Below are 12630 nucleotides of genomic sequence, written 5' to 3'. Positions count from 1 at the left end.
GTCATCCGGTATCTGCATCTCGTACACGACATGCAGCGCACATCCTCGGGATCGGAGTGGCGTCGGTATGATCAGGAGTTTCGGGAGAAGCAGGACGGGTTGCGGGTCATGGACTTCGGATTTAAGGATGTGGAGGTCTGGCTCAAAGTAACCCGGGCCTCGCAACAGGAGGAGGAGCCCCAGAAACAGGGGGCGGGCGGGCGACGCGCAGGGGCATCAGCCCAGGGGTCCGGCGCGGACGGAGGATTTGCCAGGACAGGTGGATTGGCCGTTCGCGCGGGAGGGCGTTCTGCCACACGAGGAAAGTGTTTCGCGTTTAACAGCGGAACATGTTCCTTTGGCAAGCAGTGTCGTTTTCGACACTCCTGCCAGCAGTGTGGCGGAGCCCACCCAGTCTCCTCTTGTTTCAAAGGCGGGCGACAGGGGACTCGGGGTAAGCAAGCGTACCCCAGGCAGGCCGCGAGCGGGACCGCTCTGCAGAGCTCCAACGCCAATTAAGTTGGAAACGATGGGCCGGTGGTTAGACTTGTATCCGAATAGAGGGGATGCAAAATTTTTGTTTGACGGTTTTAAGTTTGGTTTTCGCTTGCCTGTTGCGAGTGAAGTGTCCGTGCGGGCGCAGAGGAACCTCCAATCTGCCCGAGCCTTGCCGGTAGTGCTACGGGAGAAAGTGGATAAGGAGGTCAGGTTGGGCAGGATGGAGGGACCGTTTAGGTCACCCCCGGTGGATGATTTGGTCATCTCTCCGGTTGGGGTGGTTCCGAAGAAGACTCCAGGCGATTTTCGGCTCATTCAGCATCTGTCTTACCCGTTGGGGGCGTCGGTCAACGACGCAATACCGCCGGCTCATTGCCCGGTGGTGTATCAGTCATTTGACGAGGCGCTAGGGATGGTCCGCAGCTACGGGACCGGGGCCCTCATGGCTAAGATTGATGTTGAGTCAGCTTTTAGGTTATTGCCATTGCATCCGGACTCATTCCGTTTTATGGGTTTCCGGATTGGGGCGGAGTATTTCATCGACAAATGTTTGCCGATGGGATGTTCCGTTTCATGCTCATTTTTCGAGCGCTTTAGCACGTTTCTTCATTGGTGCGTGGAGTCTTCGTCAGGGGGTCACGGGCTTGCCCATTACCTCGATGATTTCCTGTGTGCGGGTCCGGCTAATGATCCAAGGTGCGGCGACTTGCTTTTTAGCATCCGAGCTCTCTTTTACCATTTCGGTGTTCCCGTGGCCGCGGACAAAACAGAGGGCCCGGCCTCCTGCTTGTCATTTTTGGGGATTGAAATTGACACGGTAGCGGGAGAGTGTCGCCTGCCCCGGGACAAGGTTTCGAAGCTCCGCGAGACCATTTGCCGGTTCGAAGGTTCGCGTAAAGTCACGCTGCGTCAGGCGCAGTCCTTGCTGGGCATGCTGAACTTTGCTTGTCGGGTAATACCGATGGGCAGGGTTTTCTGCCGGAAGCTTGAAAGGGCGACGGCGGGGTGTGCCAGGCCTCATCATTTCGTGCGTTTGTCCTCCGAAATAAAAAGGGATTTGGCCGTCTGGGCCTCGTTCCTGGAGGATTTCAACGGAGTGTGCATATGGCAAGCGCCAGCGGTGGACAGCGAGCGGTTGCAGCTGTTCACCGACGCAGCAGGTGCCTCTGGATTCGGTTGCTTTCTGGAGGGATCTTGGTGCGCGGCATCCTGGCCGGCAAAATGGCATAGCGAGGGTCTAACAAAAGATCTGGTGCTTCTGGAGCTTTTTCCCATTATGGTAGCGTTGGAGGTCTGGGGCGATCGGCTGGCTAATCGCAGCATATTGTTTTGATGCGATAATCTGGGCGTGGTGCATGCGATTAATAACCAGAGGGCAAAATCGCTGGGGGTTCTGCGGGTGCTTGGGCAATTGCTTTTGACGTGCTTGCGTAGGAACCTATGGTTCCGGGCACAACACATGCCCGGTTTGGAGAATGGAATTGCCGACGCTTTGTCGCGAGGACAGTGGGAGAGGTTTTGGTTGTTGGCGCCCGAGGCCGACGACCAAGGTTTTCATTGTCCCGGTTATGTTTGGCAGGTGATCGGGCCGGACTGGAGGGTCTAGCGTTGCGGTCAGTCGCGCCAGCCACGCTCAAGGCTTATGGACAAGCTTGGAGCGAATGGGAGGAGTTCGTCCAAGGTCGTCAGCAGAAAGGTAAGAGCAGGCATCGGCTGATGCTTTCTTTTATTTGGCAGCTATATGTTTCCGGTAGGTCCCGTGCGGTGGTATCCCGGTACTTGGCTGGAGTCTCGTTTTTCTGCAAGCTGCGGGGCGTCCCCGATGTGACGAAAAGCGAGGTTCTACGGAAGGCAATGAAAGGGTGGGCGCGAGTAGCGCCGACGCCTCCAGATGGGAGGCGGCCCATCGATGCGGCTTTGTTGCCGGCCGTCATCGCGGCGGTGGGACGAGTCGCGTCGTCCAGGTATGAGACGCTTTTGTTCAGTTTGGCGTTCTCAATGGCTTACCACGGGGCTTTTAGGGTATCGGAGTTGGTAGCGCCTTCCAAGAGAGCAGATTCGCGCATGCTGGTCGGAGACGTCGTAGTGGGTGAGAGGTCCTTGCTGTGCAGATTGCAGCGCTCTAAAACGGACCAAGTGGGGAGAGGTCGCTGGGTCACTTTGGTTCCGGCGCAAGAGGAGAGCGTTTGCCCAGTAGGTCTGGCGGTGCAATATGTGGCGGTGCGGCCCGCTAAGAAGGGGTCATGGCTATTGCATTATGACGGGCTGCCGGTGACGAAATACCAGTTTCGTTGGATGATGAGTCGTTGTTTGACAGGCTTGGGCCTTCCACCCGCTGCGTTCGGTACCCATTCCTTTCGAATAGGCGCGGCGACGTCGGCTGCGGCAGCGGGTTTGTCCAGAACGGAAATCCAGGCGGTGGGGCGATGGAAGTCGTCAAGTTACAGACGATATATTCGCCCCGTGGCATGAGAAGGCGGATGGCGCATGGCGCTCTGTTTATTTGCGTTTGTATTATGTTGTTACAGTTCTGTAAGTTATGGTATTGTGCGTCTGTTGGTTTCCCCCCTTTTTTATTCTACTCAGGGATTAGCCACTCGTCGTTGCTGGCATGAGTCGGCAGCGGGGGTCTGGAGTTATTTTGCGATTTTTTGCCTGACTTGACGGACTGAATTCTAATCTACAATTCGGCTAATCTGTTCTAATCAGAGTCCCTCAGCAGGTCTTTACGCTTTCACCTCCAGCTGAGTTATTACATGTGTTTCCCATTTTATACCCCCCCTCCATCCCCCCCCCTTTTTAATTTCGTTTGAATTTATTTTGAACTTCCCCTTTGTGTGTCTATGTTCGCTTCAGATTGGCAAGGAAGCATGGTGCAGATCGGCTAGGCCGTGACTGCTGCAATAGCGAGATCTAAAAGTTTTTTCTTTTTGGCGGATCCTTCAGGTGAAAGCAATTAATGAAGCTTTAGTAATCAATTTTACCCCTCTTTTCCCCTTCAGGTTGGGTTGAAGACAATTTGGCTATTTGGGTGGTCGGCCACTCCTATGTGTACTGGGCGGCCAAGTTTGTGGCATCGGAGGGGGCTCAGGCGTTGCCTGGAGCACAGGGTGTTAGATGGCTTGGCTGGCGGGGGATGATGTGGAGCGAGCTGAAGAGTAGGCTAGTTAGCCAGGCCAGCAAGCATGGAGTCCCTAGGGTCTTGGTTGTCCATCTAGGTGGCAACGACCTGGGGAAGAGGACATCCCTGGATCTGCGGTGGGCCATGATACAAGATCTAGCAAGTGTGGCCGCGGCATGGACCAATTGTGTGTTGGTTTTTTCATTGATGGTGCCGAGGTTGAGTTGGAGGGGTGTGGCGGATGGTCGCCAGATTGATGAGGCCCGGAAAAAGGTGAACGGGGCAGTGGCGAAGTGGGTGCTGTCCCACGGAGGGAGGGTGGTTCGCCACCCTAGGATTCGGTTCAGAGACAGCCACCTTTTCCGGCCTGATGGAGTACATCTATCCAATGAGGGGATGATGTTTTTTCTGGAGGATCTGGGTTTCGTTTTGCAGGAGTTAGGGTAGGTTTATGGTGGCGGTGCGAAGACTTTGGGGATGAGTCTTTCGCTTTTGGCGGAAAAGAACGGCAGTTTTCTATTTGTATGGTAAACTGTAGTGTTTTACAGTTTAGTATTGGTTTAGGTGCACTCACCTCCATCGACTTATTGGCCGCTTGACCACCCGTCCGGGAAGGCAGCGGCAGGGCACCCAGGAGCGGTGGGTAGTCACTGTGGGGGTTGAGTTGTCACCTATTACCGGTGTGTGATGGTTGTATTAAAATTAGGATCGTTGCGAAGTTTTAGTAATTTAAGGTTAATTTAGGTTAATAGAGCCGTTCTTTTTGCTGCCACCATATGCCGGCTGGATCGGCATCTTAATAAAAATTTCTATTTACAGGTTTGCTATTGGTTAGGGACAAATAAATAGCTAGCAATTTTTCTGCCAAAATTCAAGTCTCCGTGTCTTTATTTCTGGTTGTGAAGGTAATGAAGGTTTACTTTAAAGAAGGGGGTCCACCAAATATCACTAGGATGTTTATTGTTTTTATAAACATAATGCGCCTTACACACTATGCAAACCTTTATTAATGCCCTTACACACATAATGTCCCTTACACATATGCCACACATTATTAATGCCCTTATACACATAATGACACACATAGTACCCCTTACGCATATGTCGCACATTATTAGTGCACTTATACACATAATGACACACATAGTGCTCCTTACACATATGCCACACATTATTAATGCATTTATACACATGACACACAAAATGCCACTTACACATATGCCAGACACTATTGCACATCCAACCCCCCCACCGCACACAGCACTCACACTGCCACTAACTGTGACCTCTGCCTCTGCTTGCATACAGACGTGTCCTTATACGTCTTGCCTCAATACGCCATACAGCAGGAGATGTCTGGCGTGAGTCAGCTGGCAGCTCCCGGCCAGCTCTACTAATGTCGGGCACCTTTTATTTGCATTACTGTGTAAATAGGGTGCACAAGCAGCTTCTGCTGATTAAAATGATATGTGGCATGCCTATATTCTGTGTGCAACTGTGGCTGTATCTGCATATGAAATGTTACGTTACAGTGATTTCCAGGAATACAGTGTAACGAAGCATTTCATATGCAGATACAGCTGCAGTCACACACAGAATATAGGCATGCTGCATATCATTTTAATCAGCAGAAGCTGCTTGTTCCCCTAGTCATACCAAATGTCCTAGGCATTTGCCTAGTTTGCCCATGCCTAGGGCTGGCTCTGTTCTAAGATTGCCTTCAGAAATTTGGGTGCCCCATACAAATTAAACAGACAAGGCCCCCCTACATCCTCTTCCCACTCAGGCTACCTTATGACCAGAGACAGCGCATGATCAGTGTTGCCAAGAAGGGGGCTGGGGTGGGCTTTAATTACCCATGGGGCCCAGGTCTGATGGAGGGGCCCAGTGAGGGCCCAGATGCATCCCCTTACCTGGCAGCAGCAGCTGCAGCTCTTCATCTCAGCCCAGTACACAGCAGCCCTCATCCCAGTACATGCTGCTGTGTGTCCATGGAGGCGTTTAAAACTCTATTTTTTCTGGGTTATATTCTAAGGGTGCATGGCCATGCCTCCCATAATCAGGCCACACCCCCTGAAAAGTACCTGGGCCCAGCCAGGCTCTTTTCGCCCTGCACATGCTATGAAGTTACCCCCACCGCCTTGATGGCCACCACATGTCCCTCAGTCATATATAAATTTCGATATTGACATTTAACTCAGTCCATCAGTGACAATCCATCTGATGCTTCATTGTAATTGATTCTTTTTACAACCTTTAATGACTTGTTACAAACTGTTATAAGCATCATGGCTACCAGTAAGTTAGCAGAGCCCTCACTAAGTGATAGTTAGAAAAGGAAACAAGGGGACGATATGCCCCATCTTAGCAAAGAGGCTAGGCCCATACACACTAGAAGACTTACAAGTCTTACAAGATGTAAAAGATGAACAATGTGGAAGATGAATTCCCTGACAAACTAGATTGAGTGTACACACACTGAGCGATTTTACAAATGATCTGAGCGACAAATGATCTGCTCTGCTGGTGTTGAGGAGATTGAGCTGCATGCAAGGGCGACTGACAACCTGCTTCAAACGACCACGGGCGTGTGCATAGTTCATCGTTTGCTATGTACAGTACACACTAGAACGATTTGAATGATCTGAATGATTTGATCGTTCACAGCTGTCGTTATCGCTCATATCTGTGGAAAAAAATCTTCTAGTGTGAACGGGCCAAAGGAGGCTGCAGACAGCAGTATTAATCCTCCAACTTCTTTAACTATGGTAGCAGGGGTGAATCTAGGGGTCCGGGCGCCCCTGGCAAAGTAAGGGACTGGTACCCCCCATATTTGAAATAGGGAAGGTGCATGTGCAAAAAAGGGACATGATCTTGTGGGAAAGAGGCATGACCATACAATAGTTCCCCCAATTCAAATTATGCTACACAGTAGTAACCCTTATACACATCATGCCTACATAATAGCAGTTCCCTTTACACATTATGCCCACATAGTAATTCTTATAACACTGAGGAGACATCAGCAGTGCCTGGTCTGGCTGAGGAGGCAATGCCACCCAAGACCAGGTAGTATAATCAAATAGTAGTGCAAAGAAGTGCAGTGCAGCGCACTACCCAGTGGTGCAAGTAGAACATTTTTTTTAGTGGTACTGTGTGCATGCGCACTGCAAAAAAAATGGGTGTGGCCACATGGGGCATGGCCAATGAAAATGGGGGCGTGATACACATACGACCCCAATAGTGCACTGCCAGATACAAATATGCCCCCAATAGTGCCAGATACACATATGCCCCCATGATGCCAAATACACACATGCCCCCACAGTGCCAGATACACATATGCCCCCACAGTGCCAGATATGCCCCCACAGTGCCAGATATGCCCCCACAGTGCCAGATACACATATGCCCCCACAGTGCCAGATATGCCCCCACGTTGCCAGAAATGCCCCCACATTGCCAGATACACATGTCCCCATGGTGCCAGATATGCCCTAAAAGTGCCAGATATGCCCCCACAGTGCTAGATATGCTCCCACAGTGCTAGATACACATATGCCCCCAACGTGCTAGATAAGCCCCCACAGTGCCAGATATGCCCCCACAGTCATAGTCCCCATCCCCTCCCAGCACATAGCCATAGTCCCCTGCCAGTAAATAGACATAGCCCCCACCTCCCCAAGCAATAGCTGTAGTCCCCCCAGCACATAGCCATAGTCTCTACATCTCCCAACACAGTTGTACAGTAATCCCACCTCCCTCCCATCACATAACAATAGTTCCATGCTAGCATAGATATCCATAGTCCCTCTCCCTGCACATAGCCCCTCACCTCCCCAAGCACATAGCCATAGTCCCCATACCCCTCCCAGCACATAGCTGTAGTCTGCCCTTAGCACATAGTAGTAGTCTCCCCCACTCCCAGCACATACATAGCCTCCCCACATAGCACATAGTCTTAGTCCCCACCCCACAACATCCCAGTAGATAGCTGTAATGTCTGGCAATACCTGCTGTGCCGAGCTGCCTGGGATGGAGGGCTGAGGATCGCTCTGCAGGCAGGAGCTGGCACCGGTGTCCGGCACCACAACAAACTACGTAAAGAAACTGAAAATAAACTACAGCTCCTAGCAGCCCTTGCCGCCGGGAGCTCCCGACAGCAAGGGTTGCTGGGAGTTATAGTTTATTTTCAGTTTCTTCCCCGTAGTGCATTGCGGTGCTGGACACCGGCGCCAGCTCCTGCCTGCTGAGCGATCCTCTGCCTTCCATCCCAGGCAATGCACAGGAAGCTCGGCACAGCAGGTAATGCCAGACACTATGGCTTAAGGGATTCCACCCATTGGCCGAGGGTGTCACCATCCGGCGGAGCCCCCTGCTCGGCTGGCGCTCCTGGCGAGTGCCATCCTGGCCAATGGGTAGATACACCCCTGTATGGTAGCAGAAAGCTGTAGCCCAGCTTTGGAAGGGATGGGGCATGTCTCCTTAGGCTAAAATTAAGAACGACTATTCTAGTGAATTGTCTAATTTGCACTACCAAAAATGTGAACAAGCTGAATATTTATAACATAAGAACAATAAGGGCCTGATTTAGACACGCACGTAGTTCAACCACATCTGCAACAGCATTGCATGCTTGGAAATAAATGTGACTATCCAACTAAATTCAGGCGCATCTATGCAGTCACACCACCTCATCCTTCAGCTTGTGACAGTAGCTGTCATCATTAACAGTGCTGACTTGCACAAACCCTAGCCTTGGCGCAACAGATCTCTCTGAAATCAACCTATGAGGTTCCAACACAGAGAGGTCTTGCATGCATATACTGATTGGAAGAAATGTTCCACTACAAATATAAATTAGGTACCTATTTCTCAATAAGTAGCTGAATTTGTTCCTGTTGCTACAGTAAATTATACCTTGTGCTTGAGAAAACACAATAGTACTAGAAGTACTCATACAGCGCTAGAAAATGAATGAATCTATGCAGACAGGTGGAAAGGATCAATCAACAATTTAATATAGAATAAAAAATGGGTAAAATAATGCCCAGGGTGACAATTAATAAGGTGTGCATTGGTGCTTATTAATTGTCACCCTGGGCATTATTTTACCCATTTTTTATTCTATATTAAATTGTTGATTGATCCTTTCCACCTGTCTGCATAGATTCATTAATTTTCTAGCGCTGTATGAGTACTTCTAGTACTATTGTGTTTTGTGTTTAGTTTGGAGTGACTGTCCAAGGTTTTTACAGCTGCTTAGGAGAACCAGCTCTATCAAGCGCGTGGCACACCCACTCTTTTGAGTGAGGAGAGGTTTATTTGGTTTGTGCTTGAGAAACGCTGAACTAAAAAAATTGGTACATACTTTGTAAAGATGATAGTCAAGACTAGACTCCTTGCCTTCAACTTGCCCCCCAGCATCTCCATTTGCTCAACTGCCGTTTTCTTGCCCATCTTATCAACCAGTCCCTACCCACCAACATCATTTACTTTAAACCAGCATGCTTGTGCCTCATCAGTTCTCTTGAACTCAGACTTTCTCTTTAACTAATGCATTATTCATCTACTCTCATTTGCCTCCAAATGTCATGAACAGCTTGAGATTTGTGTACATGTATTGCTCCAGATTCTGCCCTCACTCACTTCCACTCCACTGCAGACAACCCTCTTACCTTGCAAACACTTAACTCATTTAGCCTCCGTGACACTGTTCTCTCTGGTTGATTTGCTATTCCTTGCCTCTACCAGCTTAGCTTTTTCTCCACTTCTTCTAACTTTTGGTTTAACACTGGTTTTAGCCCTTGGCACTCTGCTCTTCTCAATGTATAACTCTTCACTTGGCACACTAATCAAGTTATCTGACCATCACTAAAAATGAAGAAGACAGTTACTTCTCCCCTTCACTACTATACCACATGTCCAACTGCTTCTTTGACATGCCCTCATTGATATTCCAGTGCTACTTAAAACATTATTTTTACAAAACTGTGAGGTTATCATCTTCTTTTCCTTTAGAATCTCCAGCCCCTTCACTCTTACCCATTAACAACTGCACATTCCATCTGTCCCTCATGCCTGCTGCTTCAGTACTACCCTTCCTTACTGCATACCCCTCCTTTCAGCACACCCTGGGCCAGATGCATCATCGCTTGGAAAGTGATAAAATGGAAAGTGAAAAAGCACCAGCCAATCAGCTCCTAACTGCCATTTTTCAAACACAGCATGTGACATGGCAGTTAGGAGCTGATTGGCTGGCACTTTTCCACTCTCAATTTTATCACTTTCCAAGCGATGATGCATCTAGCCCCCTGTCTCTCCCCACCTGCATAACATTGCCTACTCACCAGTGATGCTACCAAAACTTTCTAGTTTCATCATCTCCCACCTATTGCAACCGCCCCATTTCTGACATTCCTTTAGCCTTTCTTCCCCTACTTTAACAAATTTAAGTTCATCTTCAATGTCACTTTGAGACTAATTTTATTTTCACACCACTTAGTAATTCCCTATATTGGCTCTCCATTTTCCCCAGAATCCTTTTTAAACTTTCCACCTTTTTCCTCAATCATTTCAAATGAATTGCCTATAGCTATGTTATATTATAATGTGCAAATTAAACATTTATACTAAATGATAAAGCATTATTTATATAATTGTTAAAATACATTATACATGGCTTTGATAATAGGTAGGTTTTTATGGGTTCAAAAACATCTTATACCTTAGCAGATTTCAGACTATTCACTAGATAGTAGACTACAAGGGGTCAAATCAATTGAATGCGATGCATCACTTATCACCAAGCATCGCCGGAATGCTTGGCTGCGCACATTTTTTAGCAGGTAATGGTAGCTCAGATATCGCAAATTTTTTCTGCGCACCTCTTTAGAATTATTTTCTTATTAATAATAATTTATCATACACATCTATAATCCTGAAAAAAAAAAAAGAAGTGAAATATAGTACATACACTTACCTAGGGTCAGATTAAGGTTTGCCTTAAGAATATACTGTCAATGTTACTAAAAAGTAGACGAATGGTTAAGGGTATTTTATTATATATTCCCTCACTGACTAACGTGTTCATGTGTTTGACATCTTAAAAAAAATAATAATAATCAGATCTAGCTCCCCCTTGTGATAACTTGCTGCTGTACATGTTTACAATGGAAAAAGATAAAGGAGGATTACACAATTAAGGATTTATCTTGTCCACAATTTCACTTTTTTATTAGACGACTTTTAAATTAGAAGAAGAACATTAATTTTACAGGAGAATCATTAAAATAAATTTGCTTGCTCTATACTGAAATATAGATTTCTATTTTATGCTGTATTTGACAATATTGTCACAAATATAGTTTAATGTGTATATTATAGCATATAGAGCCTAATTCAGACCCGATCGTAGCAGCAAATTTGTTAGAAGATGGGTAAAACCATGTGCACTGCAGGGGGGGGGGGGGGGGGCAGATATAACATGTGCAGAGAGAGTTAGATTTGGGTGGGGTGTGTTCAAACTGAAATCGAAATTGCAGTGCAAATATAAAGCAGCCAGTATTTACCCTGCATAGAAACAATATAACCCACCCAAATCTAACTCTCTCTGCTCATGTTATATCTGCCCCACCTGCAGTGCACATGGTTTTGCCCATCTGCTAACAAATTTGCTGCGACGATCAAGTCTGAATTAGGCCCATACTGTGTATATTTGCTACTACTTATCATTTTTCATGGTTACATGCCATTATGTGTGATTCTGTCTTTGAGTACCAATTACTATTTTTTCCCTATTTAAGTTAGTGATGTGCACCGGAAATTTTTCGGGTTTTGCATTTTGGTTTTGGATTTGGTTCCGCGGCCGTGTTTTGGATTCGGACGCGTTTTGGCAAAACCTCCCTGAAATTTTTTTGTCGGATTCGGGTGTGTATTGGATTCGGGTGTTTTTTTACAAAAACCCCTCAAAAACAGTTTAAATCATAGAATTTGGGGGTCATTTTGATCCCATAGTATTATTAACCTCAATAACCATAATTTCCACTCATTTCCAGTCTATTCTGAACACCTCACAATATTATTTTTAGTCCTAAAATTTGCACCGAGGTCGCTGGATGACTAAGCTAAGCGACCCAAGTGGCCGACACAAACACCTGGCCCATCTAGGAGTGGCACTGCAGTGTCAGATAGGATGGCAGATGTAAAAAATAGTCCCCAAACAGCACATGATGCAAAGAAAAAAAGAGGTGCAATGAGGTAACTGTGTCACTAAGCTAAGTGACCCAAGTGGCCGACACAAACACCTGGCCCATCTAGGAGTGGCACTGCAGTGTCAGAAAGGATGGCAGATTTAAAAAGTAGTCCCCAAACAGCACATGATGCAAAGAAAAAAAGAGGTGCACCAAGGTCGCTGGATGGCTAAGCTAAGCGACCCAAGTGGCCGACACAAACATCTGGCCCATCTAGGAGTTGCACTGCAGTTTTCTAGCGAGAGGAGGAGTGCTTCCATCCTCATGTGAATCTGAACCACTAGCCATGAACATAGGCCAGGGCCTCAGCCGTTCCTTGCCACTCCGTGTCGTAAATGGCATATTGCCAAGTTTACGCTTCTCATCAGACGCTTTTAATTTTGATTTTTGGGTCATTTTACTGAACTTTTGTAGTATACTTGACGATACAGAGGTAGAGCAGTGGACTACTGTACCGTACTGCTACATATATACTGGTGGTCAGCAAAATTCTGCACTGTCCTCCTACTATATACTGCGCACAACTAAAATGCAGCACAGGTATGGATGCATAGTATACTTGACGACACAGAGGTAGATCAGTGGACTACTGTACCGTACTGCTATATATATATATATACTGGTGGTCAGCAAAATTCTGCACTGTCCTCCTACTACATACTGCACACAACTAAAATGCAGCACAGGTATGGATGGATAGTATACTCTACGACACAGAGGTAGAGCAGTGGACTACTGTACCGTACTGCTATATATATACTGGTGGTCAGCAAAATTCTG

At 47.3% G+C, this 12630-nt stretch overlaps 1 protein-coding gene and 1 long non-coding RNA gene across 5 annotated transcripts in view; one reads left to right on the top strand and one right to left on the bottom strand.

The window, feature by feature from the left end:
- The window catches only part of LOC134894764 (uncharacterized), a 201216-nt gene that overhangs the window by 19419 nt on the left and 169167 nt on the right, over nucleotides 1-12630 (bottom strand). Inside the window, exon 4 of one of the 2 annotated variants that reach the window (XR_010171824.1) lies at nucleotides 9277-9472. The exons of the other annotated variant lie outside the window; for it this stretch is intronic. This is a non-coding gene — a long non-coding RNA (uncharacterized LOC134894764). The remainder of the gene's footprint in view (nucleotides 1-9276; nucleotides 9473-12630) is intronic. 2 annotated transcript variants of the gene reach the window in all.
- The window catches only part of NTRK2 (neurotrophic receptor tyrosine kinase 2), a 424378-nt gene that overhangs the window by 388367 nt on the left and 23381 nt on the right, over nucleotides 1-12630 (top strand). The window lies entirely within an intron of this gene.

Source organism: Pseudophryne corroboree, chromosome 1, assembly GCF_028390025.1.
Source record: "Pseudophryne corroboree isolate aPseCor3 chromosome 1, aPseCor3.hap2, whole genome shotgun sequence".
Taxonomy (NCBI): Eukaryota; Metazoa; Chordata; class Amphibia; order Anura; family Myobatrachidae; genus Pseudophryne; species Pseudophryne corroboree.
Note: the sequence above shows the minus strand (reverse complement) of the source record. Positions and strands in the feature narration are given on the sequence as shown.